The sequence below is a fragment of the Buteo buteo genome, chromosome 17 (assembly GCF_964188355.1).
Source record: "Buteo buteo chromosome 17, bButBut1.hap1.1, whole genome shotgun sequence".
NCBI classification, from domain to species: Eukaryota; Metazoa; Chordata; class Aves; order Accipitriformes; family Accipitridae; genus Buteo; species Buteo buteo.
The window spans coordinates 18,253,850-18,278,804 of record NC_134187.1 but is presented as its reverse complement, the minus strand read 5'-3'; positions in this window follow the sequence as shown (position 1 = coordinate 18,278,804).

Sequence of the window (24,955 nt, the reverse complement as noted above, 5' to 3'; positions counted from 1 at the left end):
AAATTTTAAGTTTAGAGAGATGTAGTTACAGATGAACATTTAAAAATAATATCCACTATTATTCACTTTTTTGGCACTATTTCATACAGCATTTCAACATATATTTTTAAATGTTTAAATAAAGCCAAGGAATTAGTTTAGAAAACCACTTTTTTAAGCAGAAGACTTTCCCTAAAGATTTCTAAAAGCCAGCATTTGGAAAAATGTGGGGTCATGTCAGCAAAATGTATGCTTTGTTTCAATAAATTCATTAGCAGGTGGGTCATTTATTCTGATGCAAAGTGCCAAGTTATAGAGGTCAATGGATTTATAAGGTTCAAAGAGGAGAATTTACAACCCCAGAGGGGGGTGGCTGGCATGAGGAATTGCTCGTACAATTGTGAGCTGTTAGAGTCAGAGTGGGACTCCTGACCAACAAAAACTTGTCTGGCACCAAGAAACTTTGTTCATGAAAGGTTTACTCTATAGCTATAGCTCACATAAATTGTACGAGAGGCTATTATTATTATTATTATTAGTATTGCCATTTATTTACTTTGCAGAGGTGCCCAGAGGCCCCACGCAGGATCATGGTCCAGCTGTGGTTTAGACTACATGAACACAAAGGTATAGTCTACCTTGAAGGCACTTTTAGTTGTCGGAAGAAGTGATATATGAAGAGATAAAGATAAATCATAAAAAATTAAAAGAAAGCAACTTTATAGTGATATTTATACACATTAGACATTTAAAAATTTGTCCTCACACTTTGTTCTTTTTTATGGAGACTGGTCTAGGGAAAATATCTAAGGGAGAAAGAGGCAGTTTTGTGCTAACTGCAGGAAGGGTTTTTCTCACTTTAGAAGCGGCACAGGAGACATGCACAGAAAAGAATTGCCTTGAACACAACTGCAGGGTGATGACAACTCTGTAAAACCTTTGCAAGGAAAAGAAAATCAATTTCTAAGGTTTGAGGTTTGGTCACAAGCCAAGAAACTGGATTCTTCTCAAGGTTTGCTGAGCTTTCCAAATCCTCTCACAATGCTAGGAGAGGTTTGCAGGGAAAGTAGGCTGACATATAGTTTACAATGGATTATCCATAGTCTTGATCCAGTTCTTAAGATTTGAGATGAAATTCCCATTGGGCTTTGAGGTTTATTCAAATCAAAATGATGTGCTGTAAACCCACTCAAGCCTGTTAAAATGATTCACATGAACCTCTGCAAGCTGAAATCAGATAGCTGCACAATAAAGCTCTAAGAAATTTTTGAACCATTGAGAACAATAGGAGTTTTGAAACTGACTTGAATTAGAGCAATAGTAGATGTAAATCTGGGCTTTTAAAATTTATAACAAGTAGAAACTGCAAGAATCACCTAAAGAGCAAGGATTATGCAAAGGCAAGGAAAGTGTCTATTGGCAGCTGTTGTCAGTGCTGGAGTTTCCACCAGCAGCAGAGCTATTTTCACTACAGTGTCAAAAGACTAAGATGCCATTCTAGTCTCTTTTTGCTCCATTCACCACTGTGATGTTTATACTTCTCAAAGCTAAACTTTACCATAACCGTAATAGTTGAACTTTCACATGACTATTATTGGTCTTCCACAATGAAAATTCCAATCTTAAGAAAAGGCAACTACATACCCATTTAGAAAAAAATAATATATATATACACACACACACATATTTGCAGAGCTTTCTTGAAATTCAATTATAATCAATCTAAATTAAATCAGTCACCACATGTTAAATTATTGGCTGCTTAGAAGTAAGTCAAAGTAGAATTAGAGAAACTCTGCAAAGTGAAATATCTTATGCTCACAGAAGCCACTTTTTTTTTTATTTCTAGAAATTAAATTAAAAATACATTTTAAATCCTTCCCAGGTGAAAAAATACATTTTATATATTCTGTCACATATTTGATATGTCTATTGCACTGTTGTAAAATAACATGAGTGTATCTGTCACAGGTTTCTGAAATGTACAAAAACGAGTAGGTTTCTCGTTTGCAATCTCGTAGATTGCAAACAATATATGGCATGAAACCAAAAAAATTAAAGTAGTTTATATAGCAAGGAGGTATTTTTGCCATTTCAGTTTCTGCATGATTTATACATCTATATGTCACAATACAACTAAAAACTGCCGCTAGAGTCTGTTTTTTCTTAATAATAATTACTCTTACTATGAGGTAGGAGATTCTGTATTGGCTGAACATTGGAATAGTCCCGTCTCCCACTCTGTCCATTAAGAAAGCTCACACCTCATAAATAAATGCAGCTAATAATAAAAAAACTTCTTTTTTTTTAACTTAGCAAAAACAGACAAATACAGAAAAGATATATTTGCTATTAACACATGGATCGTGATGAAGTGTTTGACAAAAGTGACAGTACAACAGCAGAGATAGAAACTTTGAAGGTAAAGCTTCGACTGTACTGTGTAGTTTCTGCTGGATACTCCTCTCCCTGTGCCAGCTGGCTACTTACTCTCTCTCCCTCAAGATATTCACTCTGGCCACAGCCACATCTGGCTCCCTGACTGATCCTGCTCTGCTGGCTCTGCTTCCTTTCTTCCAGTCACTCTTCCTATTTGCTTAATTGTTTCCTACCCAGCTAACCTCCTTTCTCCAACTGCAACACAAATGTGATATTTGTCACACTAAAATGAATTTCAGAATGCTTTTGAACTATTCAAAATTTTAACTTACATTGTTCTGTATACTTCTGTGTACCCCTAGGTTTATTTTCTGTATGTAGCTGCCAGTTGATTCAAATGATAGGGCACAGAGATTTTTTTTCAAAAGTCAGCTGTTTTTTTATTCTCCTACTGGAGCTTCTTGATATATTAATGTTGCCCTCTACAGAATCATTAACAAAAAATAATGTAGATTAAAAAACATCTCTTCAGTGATGGCATTATTGTGTTAGTTTTATCACAGGAGAAAATTGATGTCCTCATGAAATTTTGAAATAAAATTCTGAAGGTTTTCTTTTGGTTTTGTCTTGAAATTGGGAAATACAAGCCATTTTAAAAATGTTTCACCACCAGGAACAATAGTAGTGAGGAAAAGACACATGAAATAAGATGGGGGAAAAAAATGCTACTAATGAGGATGAGATGTACACTTTCATTTCACATCAAATACAAATCTTCAAGGCAAAACTTGCCTCTGGAATGTGTCCACTAAGAAATGACACAGAAGCAGGAACAGTCCAAATAAGCACTATTTAAATAAAACTATTTAAAAGTCAACAGTTCTCATTTCCAGCCATTATAAGGGGTAACAGCCTGTTAGTCCACACCATAGGCCACTGGGAGTGTCTTAATGGGTCTGCAAAGCCTTAATCCACAAGTGTGGATTGCCACATGCCTTTTTTTACAGCCCAGATCCAACCCAGAGTAACAGCTGCATGTGTAGCCAGAGCTGATGCTTTCGTACAGAGAGCACAGGCAGTTGCCTGTGACAATGTAATATTAGGGGCAATAAGGTGTTTAGTAACTGTTTATGATACAGATGTGAGAACGCAGTAGCATTTGAGGTTTTCCAAATGTCTTGGACTGTTTCAGAGTGTGTGTGGGGAATATACAAAGCTCCGTTTCTGAACATATTTCCCCTGTAACCTAAAGCCATGTTCCTCCCCCCACCTCATTCCTCTTTTTTCTTACCTCCTCTGAGTATAATTCAATTAAAAATAAAGACATGTTTTGCTACTTGCTAAAGGGAAGCATGTGTTATTCATTAAAAAATTGGCTGGCACAAATGGGTGGCCTGTAGATAACATACCAGTTTATACTGCATTCCTTTTCTTTTTTTTTTTAATTAGACTTTCCCTCTTCTCCAAGTCTCTTTCCTACACCATTGTTTCTTGATTTCTTCTTTCTAGCTGCCTTTCCACATTTATGTTGAAGTGGGACATGAACCTGGAGCAATAAGTATCCCACATGGTTCAAGTTAGGTTCAGAAATGGATGATTGTTTTCCCCACACACTTCTAGTTTATTTGTTAAGAATGACTTTCACTGTCAGGGCAGACCAAGGCAACATGGAAGAAGTCCGAGGAACACAATGCCTGTTTCCTCAGGGACATCCTCCTTCTCCAGCAGCTCCTGGGAGACCTTGGTTGGGATTCCCACTACCTGCTTTGCGCTGTTTTCCATCAGTATCACATCTGATTTCTTTGGGTGGCAGAAGTACACAGCACCGAAAAAAAAGCCTCTGGCTGGTCTTCATGTTTTGCTGAAAGTGAACACCAATTTCTTCATTCAGCTCCTTTATCACATTAAAAAAAGCTTTATGATAAATGGGCATCCTTTGATGTCCCTGTGGTGGGTTGACCCTGGCTGGACACCAGGTGCCCACTAAAGCCACTCTATCACTCCCCTCCTCAGCTGGACAGAGGAGAGAAAATATAATGAAAGGCTCGTGGGCCAAGATAAGGACAGGGAGAGATCACTCAGCAACTATCATCACAGGCAAAACAGACTCGACTTGGGGAATTAGTTTAATTTACTACCAATTAAATCAGAGTAGGATAATGAGAAATAAAACCAAATCTTAGAACACCTTCCCCCTACCCCTCCCTTCTTCCTGGGCTCAGCTTCACTCCCAAATTCTCCACCTACCTTCCCCAGTGGTGCAGGGGAATGGGGAACGAGGGTTGGGGTCAGTTCATCACACGTTGTCTCTGCTGCTCCTTCCTTCTCATGGGGAGGACTCCTCACTCTTCTCCCGCTCCAGCCTGGGGTCCCTCCCATGGGAGACAGTCCTCCACAAACTGCTCCAGTGAGGGTCCCTTCCACAGGCTGCAGTCCTTCAGGCACAGACTGCTCCAGTAAGGGTCCCCTGCAGGGTCACCAATCCTGCCAGAAAACCTGCTCCGTGGGCTCCTCTCTCCACGGGGCCACAAGTCCTGCCAGGAGCCTGCTCCAGTGCAGGCTTCCCACAGGGTCACAGCCTCCTTCGGGAACCCACCTGCTCCAGTGTGGGGTCCTCCAGGGTCTGCAGTGTGGATATCTACTCCAGCATGGACCTCCCTGGGCTGCAGGGGGACAGCCTGCCTCACCATGGTCTTCCCCACGGGCTGCAGTGGAATCTCTGCTCCGGCGCCTGGAGCACCTCCTCCCCTCCTTCTGCACTGACCTGGGGGGCTGCGGGGCTGTTTCTCTCACATGTTCTCACTCCTCTCTCTGGCTGCAGTTTGTTGCACAGCAGTTGTTTCCCCTTCTGAACTCTGTTCTCCCAGAGGTGCTACCACCGTCACTGATGGGCTCGGCCTTGGCCAGCGGCGGGTCCGTCTTGGAGCTGGCTGGCATTGGCTCTGTCGGACATGGGGGAAGCTTCCAGCAGCTTCTTACAGAAGCCACCTGTGTAACCCCACCACCCCCGCCACCAAAACCTTGCCACACAAAGCCAGTACCATCCCATAGGAAATCCCTTGACTTGTACACAGGTTCCCACAGCCTAGCATTTCAAACTGTGGTAAAGACAAGAAACACCACTATTGCCATTATCCTGGTAAAAGTCTCTGTTCACACAGACAGAAATATTAAAACTCATGTATAGTAAGAAAAGTACAAACACATTTCAGACTTGAAGAATTTTAGTCTCTGAAAAGTTGAAAATTTCCTTACAGGAAGTAGGATTAAAAGGAAGTAGTAAAAATGCTAGACTGTCTTCACCAGAGTTGGTTAGAACCATATTAACTGACTGGCTCTCCCCAGCATCCCAGTCCCAGGTAAAATAAATAGAAATTTTCCTAACAAGGTTGTGATTCTGTATGCCAGTAGCAGTGCACTCCCTTTTCTGATCCCCAGTGCCTTGCAGTGGTGCATTCCCCAAACCTGACTTCTCTCCTTCACTTCAGGGTAAGCCTTCCCCTACAGAAGACTATAGTTTTCCAGCGCCAGTCAAAAAATACAAAGTAAGAAGAAAGATTAGGGCTTTAGTAATGAAAAATTTGCAACAGACAGACAAAATGCTGGTTTCAACTTTCTCTATTGAAGATATTTGAAATCTGTAATTTTTACTTGATGTATTGATTTTTAACAAACAAATCTATTAACCATGTTGGTTTCTTGTTAAGCTGGCCAACTTTTCCAAGGCCATCAGCCTTGTTAACCAGAGATGGAACAAAACTATAAATGCTTATCTTTCCTACAAAATAAGTTGGCACTTTAATTTTTATTTTTAGAACAAAATATTTTATCAAAATACTTTATTTCTAATGAATTGCAAGTTTTAAATTATTTCAATATGTGCTTAGTAGAAAAAAAAGGAATAATGTTAGATTCAGAATTGCTATTTTACTTTTGATCTTTTTCTGACTGTTACTTTTTGTTTTAATTTCATGACAGATAGTAGTGCTTACTATGATGTCATATCAAAGTATTATGGTGTCTCCAGTCTGCAGAGTAAGTTTAACCATGTCTTTAACATTTTTAGTGCAAAACAAAAAAGAAGTGTTTTTGCTACTGCACTGTTAAATTGCATGTTATGTACAAGTTCCAAGGTAACAAAATATTGTAAAAATAACTCTTATAAAATAAAAATACTACTTCAAACACATGATTTTAAAACAGTTTTTAAATCACTTGTCATAAGAAATACTGGGAAACGTGGTTCTTTATGCATGAAATGTCAACAAAATTCATATTGTTGTGGATAAAACAAATTGATTTCCTCAAATAGTAATTTCCCAAAGACACCTGTTCCACTGAAGAATTTCCAGTCAGGCACACATTGATTCATTTACCAGAGACATTTTTTTCCTTCAATAATCATAAACCCATCCAGCCTACCTTTTAAACAATGAAATGACCAACTAAGCAGAGGATGCTTATGAAGAAATTCAGATCAATTCCTTCAGCAAAGCATGAAGCAGAGATGCAGTGGAGCATCTTTTTTAAAATATGTACATGTTTCAAGTGCACAAACAGGAGAGGGTCATCTGCCAGTAAACCGAGAACTCTGCAAAGAACTAAACAAACATATACATATACATATACACATTCATATACATATAGGTTGGCCTGAAGATGAAATTGTGTGCCTGAAAACATGTTTATTTTTCTCCAGGTACATGAGGTGATCTAATAAAATATATTGCTTCTTCCTACAGTCCTTGACCATCTGGATGAAAGAAGGCTTTTCACCATTAGGAGATACAGGAAACAAATAAATATACTATTAAATTACAGAAAACTCTTAGAATATAGAAAGTGTCATGCCGGAAGTTTACTCTAAAACAGCACAAAAATTTTGAACAGTGATCCTGTGCACTCTATATTCAAATCTGTGAACTGCCAAAGGAACGGCAAGTATAATTCAACTGCATAAATATTAAGCAGTTTAACCCAGCAGGTTATTGGATTTCAGACAGGACGCGACTGACAGATGAACCCTTCTGCTGCCTGTCGGTGCCAGCAGTGCAGCTCTCATCCCCTGTCTCTCATGCCTGCTCCACCAGGAGGTTTCACATGCTCTTATTGCTGTGCTTTCACCTCTCTCTTTTTGCTTTCAAGGAATTCCAGACCACAGTAACAAAACACAAGAGTTAAAACCTGCCTTCTGAGAGCATTTTGAAAATTTCTGTTGCAGTCAATTTTTCCTCATTTTCTAACAGGGAGATTTCATTAATGATACAAGCCAGGGAGACTATTGCAGGTGACTAAGACCATGTGAGGTAGGAGAGATGATTGCTCTCACCAGTTCTTTCCACAGTGATTAAAATAAAGTATTTAGAGCAGGAAGAGTGGCATTACATCACAGGTATACCAACAGGAAGAAAAGATAAAGTACTATCCAAGTAGGATCTAAACAGGTTTGCACTATCACATAAATGATTCTAGTTACTTTTCTTTTAGTATCTATAATACTTCCTTGTGGCACATGAGAAAGGAGATTGAAAATGGGATGTGATACAGCTCATTGCTTTCTAAATCTTCTGCTCCTGCTCATCTGCAACAAAAGTTATTATTTGATCAGCTTAGAAGGGATTCACCTCTTTTCTCAAACTTAAAAAGTCTTGTTACCTGAAAATCTGATGCTGTTTTTCATTCTCACCTAATCCTGTAACAAAGAACTAGTGCATCTGAAATGAGCTGCAAATTGTACATGCAATGTTAAACACCCACCTAACACTCTTTCACAATGTCTTCCATCCCCAAGAAACAACTGTTGATGTACTCACACAAACTAATAACATTTAAAGAAATGCAACTCATAATATTACTCCCTCTAGCCAAAATTCAGGATCTCTTGGAATAAGAAGCTGGTGAGCAGAGACAAATACATTCTCTGCATAAGTCGTCTTATTTGCACACAGTCTTTGCTCAATCCTATTTCTCTGAATAAAACAAAATAAATAGCAGCCAGCAGCTTCCTTGCTCAGAAATCCCCACTGCAACCCCTGCAGCTTGCTCTAAGCCCAGAGAAGCTCTTGCTTCTCCTTTCTCTGAGGGTTGCACTCATATTCCTTCAGGGTCCCTGCATCCAAAACAGACAGCTTGCCACTAATTTCCTAACCCCTCTGCATGTCTCCCCTACAGCTGGGCAATCCCTGGTTAGATCCACTTAAGTCAACCTTTGCATGTCAAGCAGCTGGTTGTTTTCCAAAGTTAACCCTCTAGGAAAATCAAATTATTTTTAATATAAAACCTTAAGCTCCTCAGAGCCCCAGAAACTCCAGACAGGAACCCTTTGAGGAGGCACATATTCGGGGATCAAGAGGTTTTCATGGCAGAGGCTGAGCTTCATTTATCTATCAGTTTTGATTCAATATGGGACAATTTATGAAAAGAATAAACTAAACCTTCCTTTTTCTAAAACTGAGTGAATATGCCTTTTGTATCTGCATGTACAAAGATCGAGACAAGGGAAATAACAGGTCCACAGTGCATGGAGTCAGTGCTTCAGTCTGCCTTGGGCAGGTGAGAGAGGGTGAGGCACTCTGAGGCATTGGGCAGAGATTCAGAGAGGGCTCCAGGGGAGCTGAAGCCCTACGCCAGGCACCACAACAGCTGAGGGATGGACACCAGTACCCATTTGGGCTGGAGTTTTTCAGTTCAAGGTCCTGTTAGTGCTTTTCCCAAGAGCCACACATTTGGCGAGGTGTACCCCTGCAAGAGTGCTGCAGAGATCCCAGCTGTGCCATCATGGGGAAGCTCAGAAGCAATGTTGTAGTGGTCTGGGCTGCAGTCAGGGGTCTACCATTGGGTAACCCTGAAATGGATGAGCGACTTTGATGTCAGCAACCTGGAGTCAATACCACTTTATTTCCCATTCAGTAATGAAGCAGCACTGTGATAGGCAGCAGAGCCTTTCCAAACTCTCCATGCCTTAGGAATGAGAGAATGATCTGCTGAGCCCACCACCTCCACAGCACAAGGACGATTAACTCATATTATAATTGTCTAGCAGAGCCAAGTTACCTCCGCTGATGATCCAGCACTACTGACAGTACATCCTAAGCAATCATGCCTCTTCGTCTTCGAGTTTCTAAAGCTAATATTTTACTATTTTCCTTTTCTGCACAATAAAATTTATCCTTGATTTAATTCTACTGTTTCAAATCTTTGCATGTAATTGCAAATGTATTGCTAACGCATCATGATTCAGGCAGTGTAATAGAGTTTACCAAGACTGGAGGTGGATGCTAAAACTGGTGTCAACTAAAATTTTAGAGTGGTTGTTTTTCTGTTGGACTTTTTGCAGGCTGCCCCAGAAATTGAACCCAGCTGCCTTTATTGCCTAACAGTGTCTGAAAGAAGAGTTATGTAGATGACAGAGATATGAGGGTTAAATAAGAACACAATTATAGTTGTTCAGTGCATTTGAGCAGCCCACGGTAAAAGTAAAACACTACATTAATGCTTTGTGGTGGGCCAATTACTTTAGCCTTGATACATTTAATTGTGTTCCAGGCCAGGCTCTCAACTGATTTAACATTAGCATAGCTCAATTATATTTATATTCAGTGAGTTATAACAGTATATAACAGCTGAGGATCTGGTACAGTCTCCATGTTTCACAAATACAGTCACTGAAGGCTGCTGTTAGCCTTTTTCTATTCCTATTTCTCTTATGAGCAATGGCAGAATTTTTTTCAATCACTTCAGAGACATTGCTTTTGGATGTGCTAATTTAATTCAGTGGGACAGACAGATCTATAGCAGCTGGCAGCAGACAAAGGATAGGCTGAAGGAGGTTTTCTAAAGTTAATACTATTCTTGGTGGAGATAATTACAGACTTTTAAAAGCCAACCAATGAGCTCACAGAGCGGCAGTAAATTCTGCGCGCATCCAAGGGAGCAAGGAAGAGGCAGCATTGTCTTCTGCAAGAGTTCTGCATTCGGAGATATGTGACTCATATGGGAAACTGGTCAGAGAAGTTTCAATGGAGCCATCAGTTCGCTGTCAGAACTGAAATGCTCCACAGAATCAAATCATTCCTGCTAGTGTTTCACTTCTGAAGAAAACTGGGGGAAAATACTGGATTAAAACTTCTCACCCAGAGCCAATACTAAGTTGCACATGACACAAGTTTGGATGGGTTGTGAACACGCTGGAGAAGAGGCTTATAATGGTATTTAGAGAAATCGAGGAATGCTTGAAAAGCAGCATTCAATGAAATGAAATTAAATAAAGTACAAAATGTTTTCTTAGGAGAAAAAAATGCCTAAGCAGTATGTGAAAAATGGCAGAGTAGACAGGAGACTGTGAACAAGAATCTACATTTTACAAACTTAGTACTAGGTCAACTAGCTGGTGCTGTTACAATAATTAAGTTATTTTTGGATGTATTGACTGGCATGTGATACTTAAGAAACAGGAGGTAAACTGCTCTATGCATCATTTGTGGAGCCGTGTCTATAGAGCAGTGCCATCATTTGAGCTTCCCACATTATGAAAACTATAAAAAGTTATACCCAGAGAAAAGAAAGAGGAAAGCCCCAAAAATCCAATTAGACCAGAAAATGTAATTCGTACTCTTTTTCTACATGCCTTTTCTTGGCAGAAGTGCTAGCTTTCCCAGGTCCAGTCCTTTGTTTTCTCTCACCTGTACCTTCCCTATTGGTTTAATTCTTTGTAAGCGGTTTGGTTTTTTTTTTCTTTCTTTTCTTTTCAGTTCTATCAGCTCTTAACCTGGTTCACAGCACAACCATGCTAGTCACAGGTAAAAACACCTGAAGTAGGGATTTTTGCTGAAATTAAATAGTACTCTGAGGCTGCACAGGGTGTAGATCTTCCAATATGCATAAAGCTGTTTTAAAGATGATTGACTGTTTGCATTCCCACCAGAACTGGCTGTGATCCAAACGGGTTAATATTTAATAAATGAGATGCGGGATGTTAGATAAACTTCTGACCATAATGTCAGATTAGCATTGGAACAAGTTATACAGAATGGATATGGAATCTTTATTCTCTAAAGGCTGGTTAGGCTATGGGGATTTGGATTACGTGTACATGTAGTTCAATTACATGTAGGCTATACAGTTGACTGACATAGATATGAGTCAGCCTCAGGGCAGAATGTGATGTAGGTGACATGTAAAGGCAATTTAACTAACCATGTCATAACATGGTCCAAACCCAAGCATTGCAATGCAACACAGTATAAATGAAAACTTATGAACATCATAAAGTACTGTGCAATGCTCATCTCCTCTCCTCTCAGAGCAGACTGTAGTTCAGGAGTTCCCAGGCTTTATTTTTGGCTGAATAAAACCACTATTAGCAGTGGCAACTGGTTCTGCTACCCATGGTAGCAGCAGCACTCCCTGACAGCCTGGGCCATCCTGGCTTGAAATGGCTCATAAATCACTAATGGTTCATATACCATAGTACCCCATTATCTGGTCAGAAAGATCTGAGGAAGTTCTGCTTGAGCCTGGAAAGATGGTCAGGAACACCTAGAAGCAATAGGAACTGCTGCCGGTGATCAAGTGTATGGCATTCTTTCTTCAGGCAATACACAGTCAATCTCTCCTGCAAGATAATCAGAGCTTTGTGTTGCTGACGTACCGTCTTTTTGGTAAAGTACAAAATTGTACTGCAGTCCTGTCCATTTGTCATTTTAAACTCCACAGCACGTTTCTGGAGGAGTTACGAAGCCAATGCATAAAAGGGGGAAAAATAGCAGCTCATCCTCATGACTTCTTCTTCTGGTAAGTGGTTTTGTTTTCAACCCAGTTTTCAAAATGCCTATACAACCTCATATGTTTTTTCTGTTAATTTTGATCTACATGCCCTGCTCTTGCTTTAGTGAAATTAATCTACAATCTTGCCCAATAACCGTGGCTTAAAATACTAACAATGTAATTCAAATACTCTGCAGAAAAGAAAACCAAACCATTACTAGAAGATATAGCATTATTGTGAATCAGACTGTAACTCACTGAAGTACAGCTTTGGAAGCTGAGAAGGTCCATATAGCTGCAATATTAGCACTTGGAATAGGAGATTCAGATTCCGCTCCAGAGTTATTCTGGTACTGGGAGGACCTCTAATTAACAATTTGTTTATACTTTCTATTAATTGACAACCTTTATAAAAATAGCCCTGCTTTTTAAAGTTCCCAGTGTAGCATTCTTTTACTTATTTTTAAATGGGAAATAGTCTAACAGACAGATAAACTTTTGAGCTAGACTTTTTTTGAGATACTGATAGAGTTTTGCAATATCACTATAACTGTATCATTGTAATTTAAAATCAGCTATGCTCCTAGTCTCTGAGAATCCATCAGTACTATCAGTAATAATGTCCCAAAATGGAAGCAGGAAATGTCTTGATGCCATCTCTCCAAATGAGAGATGGTTTCAGCACAGCAAATACTGTTTGGGGACAAGACTCCTTGCTCTTCTTCAGCCTTACACACCTGGAGAGTAAGCCAAATGTAATCAGGTGACCCAGCCAAAGGTACTATAATTCTTCTGTATGCAGAATGAACAAAAATCAAGCTCCCTGGATAACCCGGGTCATCAGCACTAACATTTTCAGGAATATAATTTACTGTTTAGTCAACCTGACAACTTAAAACTTTCTGAAGCAATCTTCTGTTGCAGTTTTCAGTAGCTGCTTTGTTGGAAGGCTGACAACAATAAACCCAGAGTTGTTACAAATTTAGTATTTTATGTTAAGAGAGCAAAAAATTATTTCAACTGTGACACATTTATTGGCACAGGATCCTATATTATTGCATCCAACTTGTCTGCAGTGGAACAAGTACCTTCTGCATCCACACAGGAACCTAAATAGATTACCTGGCTGAACAAAAAAGTTTTATTTAGAGCTCTGTAACCTGAGGCCATACTTTGGCAATCATTCTAATAAAGCCTCCACATGCTGGAAGTGCTTTTGGTCGGTTTTCCAACTGATTAAAGTGCCAGCTGGGGTGACAAATGACTTTTCTATACTCTGCGATTTGACTCATTAATCTCAGATATATATTGATGGCACACACCATATCATATCTGAGCTAGAGGAGGAGATGCACCTACTTCATGAAATAATTGTGATCAAATATGAATTTAAACTTTCAGCTGACATAATCTGCTGATAAATTTGTGTTTTAAATTAAGATTGTAAACAACCCTGTTATAAGTATGATCACAACTAAGTAGGGGTCACTGCTTGAACAACCAGAAGTGAAAACATACAAAAAGGTTCATTTACTTGCTGCAATCTTTCAAACACAGCAGATATCTGAGATGCAAATGAAAATTAACCCACAGGGACTCCTTACTGCCATGCTCAGACTTCTTTCTATGTCTGGTTTAAAACAAGCTCAGCTATTTCTACATTTTACTTTTCAGTCTGAAGTGTTGGCTGGAAGGGAGCTGTCTCAAGGCATGGACAAATTAGACAGCTAAGAAGAAGCTGTCTAATAGAAGAGTGGAAGACAGGATGTTCTAGCCTTCTTCCTCCCTGATGCTCTCCATTCTTGCTGTTATTGCAAAAGAATGGGTTGGAGTATCCAGGGGAAGACAGTGGGGTTGTGAACTGCTACAGGGAGCATCAGCAACCACCACCCCATACCCTGCACTCTGGCAGCCTAGGAGCCCAGGATGAGTAAGAATGACTCCAGGAAGGGGGAAAACAGAGAGGAGAAAATGATTGCTGCTTCCAAGGTGAGTATGGTGAAGCTAGGCAAGTCATTGGAGAAGGAGCATACTGTGAGATCTGCAGCCTGCACCTTCCTTTGTAAGTTGTTTGCAACTGCACTTTCACAGGGGCTGTAGGCTTTGCCTGTCTCCTAGCCCTAACTCTAAAACTAAGCCATGGTCTGGCCCTTTGCCACAGTTCTCTATCTGTGGCCCAGATGACAAACTTCTCCTGGGAGAATTCTTTTTTGCAACCTAGCCCTTCCTTTGAGGATCCTTCTCACTCCCACCCTGCAGGAGCTTTGTCTCTGTCTTAACCATAGCACCAACCTTAACCCTACATCTGGGTGATCCTTAGCCAGGTGAAGCCAAGTGTCTCCATCCATCACCTTCCAATACACTTCCTCCAGAATTCCACCGATGCCCCCATGACTCTATCCCTCCCTAGGAAACTATTTTATCAGCCTCGACATGAGAGCTGAATCTTGCCTAAATATCTGAGAAACTTTGAGCCATTTCATGATGGACTTGTTACCTGTGATCTATCCCTGAAAAATGCACCTGTCAGGATGGAAATGTGTACCTCGATATTTTGGAAATTTGTTGCCATCTGCCTTGTAGCTAGTGGATGGACACAGTCACAAATCATACTCACTGCAGATGTGAGACCATTTTAGTCTTTTCTTCAATTTATGGCCAATTATCACTCTTTGTAGTCACATCTCTCATAATTCGTAAACCACAGGTTTATCTGTAAACTCCAAGCTGACAGTTAACTGGCTTTGTGCAGCCTCTTTAAATCAAATCAGCAGATTTTTGTGAGGAGGAACATTCCCCTAAGAGGAAGTCAAACCAGGAGAGAGTCCCCATCTCCTGTCAAGGGCAAATTCTGACCTGCCAAAAGTAACATGCTCTTTATGTGAGTCTCATTGGATCCCAGAATTTGGCCTCCATGCTCTGTTTCCCTGCAATAGGTATGCATCTCAGATATTTGCAGTGTAGCAACAAGTCATCTCTCTCTGACTTCATGACCACCACCACCCACACTACCAGTTGGCTTTATCTCACTGATATGGTTTGGGATCTCTGAAGAGTAGAGGGGATAAGATTGCACTGGATGCAGCTGCAGATGAGAGTCCAAGCTCAAATGCAGAGTCCTCTGCAACATGCCTCCTCTTACTTAGTACAGCTGTCATGAAGCTATCAAATGCTGGAGAAAAAATGTAGAGGCTTCTACTCTGCCATACCACAAACTTCCCCAAGGGTATGTACAGTTATCTAATGTCTTGAGTATTAGTATTGGTACTAGTACTAAACCCGAGGTTTCTCCTACTAAGCTTCTCCCTGTGACACATTCTTTTTGACAAAAAAAAAAACTTCTTTCCTCTCTCCATCTTATATACAAGGTGTCATGATTGCAGGTAACAAAAAGGGAGAGTACTGTACATTCAGCACTAATCCCCAGAATGGCACTTGCTTAACTATTCTTTATATCTTTATAATAGACTCATAACAGAATTGCTATACTAATTGACATGACCCTCCCCTCACAGGTATTCTATGAAACACTCTGCTGGATGTCTGCCTTTTCCAAAACTTCACAAAATCTAGGAGCTGTCTTTCTGCAGACAAATAGTTGTATATTTAAATTAATGAATTATTTCTACTGACAATAAATTTAATTTCAGCAAGAAGCTTGCCTAAACTGAGTTGCAGGAGAAGATTTTCCCCAGTAACAGAGCTCTCAGTCTGCAACCTGCTACACAGCATCATTTTGGTTTTCTAAAATCATTCCTAAAAACTAAACTGCTTTATAGACCCTTAAGCTTACAACTTATCACAACACACTGCCAAGATCTCTCTGGCCCTGTGTCTATCTTTTCTAATAACCCATTCCTAAATGTTCTCTCTTGAAACAGAAGGATTGTTAGTTTTCAGGTACTTATCATAAGGTTTCAAAGGGTACCTAAAAATAGATCATACTGATAAGAGTTTCATTTGACAAATGTCAGGCTCTTCTAATACTTCCTTTTGTAAGACAAAGGGCAAGCCAACATTTTCACAGCTGTCAAGTAACACTCTACACTGAAACACAGTAGAACAAAACCTGACAGTGAACCATCGCTGCATCTAAGTTCTCGTTACATAAGGTAGTATAGGAAAATGTGTTTTTCAGATTAACTCTAATGTCAAGGCTGGTAGCATGAATGTAATTATGGCTGATATTTTTACGCTGCAGTCTGACAGATAGTTAGCAATAAATACAGCACCTCATGCAGAAAATGAGCAGACTTTCAATAACGGAAAAAGGAGGGTGTCAAGTACTTGCACAACTTTTATGCATTTGCTTTCTCTTGGGTTTTATTATCCCCTTGGAAATCCTCTGGATCACTGCTTAGGTTCCCAGCCTCTTCACCCACCTCAGATTTCAGAGAGAATTCTGAAAGCAGATCTGCTTTCCATTACCTGGTGATGCTTGTGGCATCCATCTTTCAGCTGAGAAAGTGAGACCTGTGATCTTCAGGACAAAAAGCATTAATGAATCATGAAAAAGGAAGTGAGCTTAAAGGAGTGTGACTACTACCCACATTGCTAAACAGCAAAGTCAGTGGGGCCATGCCAAAGAATTTGCACAAATAATGAATCTCCTGTGGCAAACTATGGCTGTGGGTACTGGCTGCGCAGACTGGAGGATGGCACAAGAGTGCATGTCAGGGAGAAACAGCACATGCAAGTGCTGTGGCTCAGGCCATGAGAGAAGCATGAAAAACCTTCCTCCCTTTGAGAGGGCAAAGATGTGTTCTCTGCTCAGCCAAAAGAGCTCAAGTCCTGCTGATGGAGGGGAAGGCTGCAAGGGGCTGATGACACTATACCCATTCCTGCCATTTTTGCAACACTCTATATCATGACATTTACAGGGGATTGGAATCTATTAAAAAACAAGGAAAGATACTTTCCCCTGTAATTGTCCATCTTTGGTTTTCCACCATGGACACAGCAAAAGTTTTCAGCTTTACCGTGGTAAGCTGAGAGTTTAAAAGTTTTTAAACAGGAGAAAAAAACAGTTCAGGACAACAAAACAAGAAGATCCAATAACACCATACTCTTCAACCTTCCCTATCTTTGCTCTATACACATTGATACACTCACCTTTCTCAGAATGTGGATTTATATTTTTAAAAGTTCTACCTATTACCGGCAGTATTCAATTCAAGGACTCTTTTAGTCAAGTAGCCAGCAGAGAAGACAGGATTTAAGTCTTATATTCACTGAACTTCAGTGGTTATTTTAATCAAGCCATTTCACATGAATGCACTACACATATCATTATAGGGGTTGCTTCCATATAGTGGTATTATCATTTCTCCATCTGGTGATTGCATAATTTTTTCTTCCATACCCTAAGGAAATTAACTTTTAATATCATATTAAAAAATCTGTCTTCATTCTCTGGTTCAATAGCAACCTGTTCTAGATCAATATTTATCAATAATATTGTTGAAGCAGACTGTAATTCCCAAAGAAGCCATTGGTCATTCTTCTGTAGAGAAAATCATCCAGCTAAAATAAACTGCGGTCATTTTTGGATTGACCTGGACAGTCAAAAAATTATTAGTGTACATAAGAAAATTTGTATAAAATTTATTTATTTAAAATGAGCTACTTCCTCATAAGTATTTATAGCTGTTCAGTTTCAACAAGCAGTAACAACCATCACGCCAGATCTTCACCAAGTTTCAGAATTGCTGACACTACTTTTCAGGACTGCATATTTAAAAAGCACAGAATAGTGATATTCACTTCTGTGTGAATAGAGGCTTAGAAATGAGAAATAATAGGATATTCTTGTGGTTTTATAACCCCAGCAATTACTATAAGGTAGAAGAAATAGAACATTTTAAGGATCTAGTCTGCAGTGCCATCTTCTGTGCTTTAATGCAACACAACCATTGATTTCCGTTTCCCCTTTTTAATAAATTATTACTATCTGTTGTAAGTCACATTCTCTCAGTGCTGACATTGGTTTGGGGTCTTCATTTCAAATAATAACTTTAGACCTCTGTGTTCCAAGTAGCAACAAGTATGCTGCAAGTAGATTAATTCTGTAAAATTCAATGTAGTACAGACTATATTCTTTCAAGAAAGTCACGCTGATAACTTGCTTCGCTCTCTTACTAAGAAACTTCCATCCAGTTCAATAAGCTCCTCCTAAAATCAACAAAAATACTTCACTGATTTCAGTGCGATGCAGTAGTTAACAGACTGCCACTCCACACTTGCAGTTCATCCTATCAGAAGTCCTGTATGAAGACCTGTCTTTTGAAGTTCTAGTGCCCTTAAATCCAGTTGTGAAATGGAGAACTGTAGATACACAATGTTTCACAGCAGTATCCAGCAACAAGCAGAGTCAGATGCTATATATAGGCTAGAATGGTAATAGTGCCTTCCAAGACTATTTGCACAGGCATACGTTCATTTCTAAGTTACTCCAATAAAAGCGAAAATGCACTGCAGAGAAGTATGGATGCTTAGCCATGAAAAAAAATAAGTCTGTTTTGAAATAGAGTGAAGCACTCAGAAAGGAAACAGGGAAGATCCAGGCACATGCAATGGATCCTGGTTTTGAAGGCAAAGTCTTGAGCTTGGCAGCAGGAGATATGGGAATTCCACCTTTAGCCTTGAATCTACATATGATTTAGGATGTAGATGATGAGGAAACTCCTTCCATGATCTGTTTTTAGATATTTTCAGCACTAAGGCAAGGAGGATGAGCACGATGGAGAGCAGAGTACGTGACCCAGACACCTAATTTTCAGCACTGTGAAGCATGTATGGAAACAAAAACGTATTTGACAACTGTGGAAGCCATTATTACAGACGCCATATAAGAAATGGGTACGCAATAAGAGAGTTAGAAACACTCAATGATGAAGAAGAAATTTGATATAACTGGTATTGTCACAACTTGTTGAGATGCATCACATAACTGGACCATGAAAACTGTTGCAATTTGGTTTATAATGGTAGAATAGATAATGGAATGGTAGAACCTGAACTCCCCATTAAAGTTACTGTTATCTGTTTAAGTTTTATTGGTGATTTGAAACCCAAGGATCATGAAGGCACATAGATCAATGTGCTAGTGTAACATAGCTTAGCAGAGAGAACTCGTCACTGCTTGTAACTGTCCTCTAAATTATGAGAATGAGTTTCTTCCTAAGTATCTGTTGATTATTTGCAAGAAGAGAAACCATGTTGTTACAGGGACTTGAATTTGAGAAATGCAGACTGGTGATCTCACAGAGCTGGTAGTGAACCTTCTTCAGAATCCCTAGAATTATGCATGATGATTTTATAATGCACAAGGAATTACAGCAAGAAAAGGTAACTCAATTCTGGACTTCATTGTGCCAGATAAAGCTGAATAATCATGGTATCGGGAGTTAAAGGTTGCCTTGAAACTGGGGATCATGACCTGATATTCAATAAGAACAAACACTGCCCTAAACATTGATATATAAAGAAAATGCATAATGCTCCAAACTAGTTTATATTCAAAATCTAAAGAAACTAAAGAAAAAACTGATAAGAAAGAAAAATGCTGACAGGAAAATAAATTAATAAAAACCTCCAGGGTTTCCCAGTGCCACCATTAAGAATGGAAACAACTTTAGCTAAAAGTTTGCCTTCGTTCACTGGCAAAAACAAGAACACAAAATTTTAAGGAAAGCATAACTGGTGGGAAAAAAGTGAAATAGTTAATAACATAAGAGCTATGAATTGCCAAAAGTAGCTTAGGGGAAGAGTGGAATATACAGACTAGCAGAGCTAAAGACATTTTTAAAAAAAATTTGAAAGTGGTTTGGGAACAAAATAAATTATATAAAGTCTCATTACAAATGAAGATTGTAAAATTGTCAATGATGATATGGGAAGAACAGAAGTTTTTAATAAATACTGTGTCTCTATATTTGGAAAGAAACAGAGTGCTGCATTCATACCATATGAGGACAGGGAAGCAATTTCTAGGCTATTAATAAACCTCAGGAAGAAGTTAGACAACATCTACTTAGGATAAATATTTCTGAATCAGGAGGCCTAGAAAACTTGCATCAGAGGGTCATATAAATGCTGGTTAAGGAAATCTGTGGCTCACTGATATTAATTTATAATAAAGGTTGTATATTCATACATATATACATTCAGAAAATGCCAGGAAGCCTCAAAATAGCTAAAATTATGTCAATATATCAAATGGTAAGGCAGAATGACACAGCTAAAAACAGGTTAGGCAGTCAGTCTCAAGTCTCAGCAGAAATCCTAGAAAATCTGTCTCAGGATTTAATCAGCTAAAGTGGCTGTGTGAAAAAGTAGCTCTTTCCAATTTATCTAACTTTGATAGTACTAAAATTTTGATTGATAAAGATCAAGTGCAGATATTACATTCTTACGTATTCCTAATTCCAGAGGAGTTGATAATGCATCATCTGAAGGCACTCCAGTACCAGAGTTGTATAGATGTATCTGTACAATTCCACATCTATATTGATTGGCTTCCCTTTCAGAAGGACTAACTAGCCAAGGTACAGTACCATACTGCTTTTTCTTCTGAATCCAGCTTGTTCAGCGCTGGTTTAAGGAGGTCCTCACCCCATCTCACTGCATTAGACTTTTGTAACAATTTTGGACTGCATGTCATTCTCTTAAAACATTAGCATCATGCAATACACCACCAGTAACACCTGCTAAATGAATTAACACTTCATTCATTTAACAGTAAAGATTGACAAGCCACAGCACACAGTTGCCAGTGAGCAATAGCCACCAAAGGGATTTGTTTTTAGTGGGGTTCCACCGGGATCCGGAGTGTGGAGGACATTAAACATCCTCTTCAGTAAGGGTCTCAAAGTCACTGTGAAGTAATTGGTTATAAAAATACCTTGAAAATTTCCATATATTTTTTGGAATGGCAGTGAATGTGATGGACAGGATGCTGAAGTCAGAGCTAGCCGAATTGTCTGGGGAGCTGCCTTCATATTTATTTTTTCTTTTCATAGAATTCAGTGTCACCAAGGAACAGGGAAAAGAACTCTGCACTTGCAGAATGAGGTGCTCTAACCTGGTAACCAGTGACTCAGAAAATAATTGAGATAAACAATCCAACATAAGTTCCCACTAAAATGTTATCATAAATGGATGACATGATTCTTGGTTGGGAAAAGAAGGAAACATCAAATGCTTTACTCCTGTGAGGGAGCTATTTTAATTCTCCAAGCACATGATAGTATGTGGAGCAAAACTGCTAGTGGGATACAACTACCAGATGATATGAACTCATATTCATAATCAAAGGATTTTAAAGTTGAAGAGTGTTCAAAAAAGAGCTACAGAATTGTTTGAGAACTGTAGAAGCGGTCATCTATTGAAAGACTTAAAGAAAGAAGTTTGAGAAAAGACTTGAGAAAGTACCTTCAGAAGAAGACAATTATGAATGCTATCAGTCTCTTTAATGTAACAAAGAAAGGCATAAAAGAACTAGTGTTGTAAAGCTAAAGCTAGGCAAATTGAAATTTGAAGTTGAAGTGTAGATTATAAAAATAAGAATGGTTAACTACAGGAACAAGCTGACCATTTTGATAGATTTTCTAATATTTTTCAAATTAATATCAGATACCATTCTAAAAAAAAACCTTATGTGAGGAAACTGCCAATAGCAGTTCAAAATACTTGATCTGATGGCTCACTCTGGCCTCACATCTATGAAAACACGTCAAATTATTCACTGATGCTCAGGGCTTACATAACAGCATCCACCAGTAAAGCTTTCTTTCCAGCTGGCTAAAAGAGTATTTCCTGGAAGGCAATGACCTGGCCTCAGTTATTCATGCTTTTGTCATTTCTCATTTCGACTGCAGTGATTCAGCATTCAATATAAATGGTCATACTGTTTCAGTGCTTACAGAAATTCAGCTACAAAAGAATGCTACATTTCATTTCAACAGTGCAGGCCACTGGAAACATATCAGATATGTCCCCCAGGCTTTTCCTTACCTTTCTATAGACTACCTAAAGAAGTTCAAGGTCTTGATTCCTTTTTTTAGGATACAACATAGCTGAAGGTCAGGGATGAAAAGGTCTACATAATGTTTTATGATGAAAACCAAATTTGATAACTTGTTAACAGTTTGCTCCAATAAAATGGACTCCTTACTCTTTGCCCATAACTATATCTAGATGGCATTTTATGGGCCAGACCAAGCTGGTTCTGTACATGCTCCAACCCTGTAAAGATTTCAGCCATTTGTAATGCAAAAGCCTTATGATTATGTTTGGACACTGTTTTATTTAGAATTGTAGTATGATTTAAATTGGAAGAGACTTCAGGAGATATCTAGTGCAACTTCAAGTCAAAGCTCATCCAGCTCCAAGGTTAGGTCAGTTGCTCAGCCTTTGTCCAGTCAGATTTTGTATATCTTCAAGGACAGAGATTCCAAAACCCTTCTGAACTACCTAGCTGAGGCTTTGACCACCCTTATGGTGATTTTTTTTTTTCTTATCACTAGATAGTATTGCCCTTTTTGTAATTTTTAACTTTTGAGTCTCATTCTTTCACTGTATGAACGTCTCTGAGAAATTTGACTCCATCTTCTCTGTAACCACCCACTTAGTTTAGCTAAACACAGCAGTTTTAGGTTCTCCCCATAGCCTTCACTTCTCTAAGTGGGTCAAACCCAGCTTCCTCAGCTTTTTGCTCCTTCAACATCTTTCTTGTAATAGGCAGCCCCAAACTGGACATTGTACTCCACACGCAACCTCACGAATTCTGGATAGGCAACAGAGATAAACACCTCCCTGGACTGGCAGACTGTGTTCTTTCTAGTGCAGTCCCATACACTGTTAGCCTTCAGCTCTGCAGTGCCCACCCCTGACATGTTCAGCTTTGTAGGGTTTGGCATTTGGAAGATCTCGCGCTGTCACGGAAAGACAGAGGGTTAGTAGCAGCCTTATGACATACCTGTAATCCTGCCTCCCCTTGTTAGTATAAAAGGAATTAACTGCGCAATAAAAGGGGGAAGTTGGCGCTCACACTGTGTGTGTTATCTGTCTCTTTCCCTGGTCCGGGCCGACCAGTGGTCTAAGCGTGGTACCTTGATATGTAGCGAGTGCTACACAGCTTCTTGTCTTTAGGTCCTTTCCTGCAAAGTTGTTTTGATTGATTGAATATGTCCCATCTGATCTAGTGTATCCCACTCATACCTGGTCACAATTTATTATGTAGGCAATCCTGTGGCAGAGTCAAGTTTTCTTGGGAAGGGAGCAATCCAAGATGATGGAATTTAAGGCCGAAACCTAGCTTCTTATAAACCCAACTACTTTCTTCAGCAAATGCAACATAAGCCTCCAACCATTCCTAACACCAGTATTAAGCAACATGAATGCTAAAAGAGAATCAAAAAGCCCTCAAAAGAACTCCTCACTAAGAAACTTCCTCTTGTCCCCCTTTCCAGTAAAAAAAATAAAAAAAATTACTTAACAAAACAAGACACTGAACACACTTCTTCTGGTGGGGAGACAATATAAAAATAAACTGCTCAGAACAGATGTTCAAAGGCTGACAACTATGTTTTTCACTGCACTGGAAAACACACAAATACTTCAGTGCTGAGCCTAGCATAACAAAGAAAACGAGAAGGGAAGAGAATTCTTGCTACTTACCTTTTTTCTGTTTGGCAACTGAAATTATGTCATTATGAAGCTATCAGACTATGACAATCATTATGACAAATGATCTAAATATGACTAATATTATCATCCAGATTATGAAAAAAGCTTATTCTCAGAGTGTTAGTATTAAGGGCAAAAGCACAACAGGATCTGCCATTCTGTGTATAACAACCCATAAAACCTTATTCCTTAATTTCCATGTTCAGTGCCAGCCATATGCAACTTGAATTAGCATGCATGTTTGGACATGTGCCATCTTACTTGACAACATGAAGAAAGAAAAAAATCTACATGTCCACTGGCAATCTGCCCTGATAGTTAAGCACATTCTTGGTTTAAAAATATGCACATTATTTTCAACCTAAATTGCTCTACCTTTGATTTTCATCTGTTGAGAATACATTTTACTGCCTGTGTCTGCAGGGTCAAAGAGTCTTCTACTAACAGATATCCTATCCTTGTGTAGGCACTTTGTAATTAAGTTGCTTCTTAAATACCTCCTGAGCAAGCTAAATACGTGGAGGTTTTTCTACTGTAAAATATATTTTCTAGTACTCAAACCATTTTTGTAAGTCTTTTCTTGAAAATACAAATGGTTTCTTTTTCAACATACTTTCCTTCCAGCAACAAAATGAAAGCAGGATGTAACAGCAAGGTATTACACTCATCAATACTTTACTTAGTTCCTAACACTTCACGACCTCCTGACACTTACTTAAAACTTTCCTCATTCAAGGATGATACTAACTCTTGCTATGAAAAAAAAAGACCATCAGCTCTCACTGTGCTGCTAGAGGTGTCCTGTTCTCTAGGTTCACAGAAAAACATGTGTGTACACTGCCCCTTTGGGGGGCTACAGAGTACTTTCACTCACATGCTCCAACTTCACTGTGATGTAGAAGTCACCAGGACTAATGTCCTAGACTTTTAATTTTTCAGGTGATTAGGAAATTGAGATATTCTCCAGATCCTAGTTGCATTGCCCATAGCACTTGGACTGAGACCCTTCTGACCATGACCAAAAATTTCAACATGCTGTTCCTTTTCACTTACTTAAGCTTTGATATCCTCACATGAGGTAGGCCTAGGGATGCTGCCATAGACTGTGTCACATATAAGCTACTAAAGGCATCATGGAGTTAAA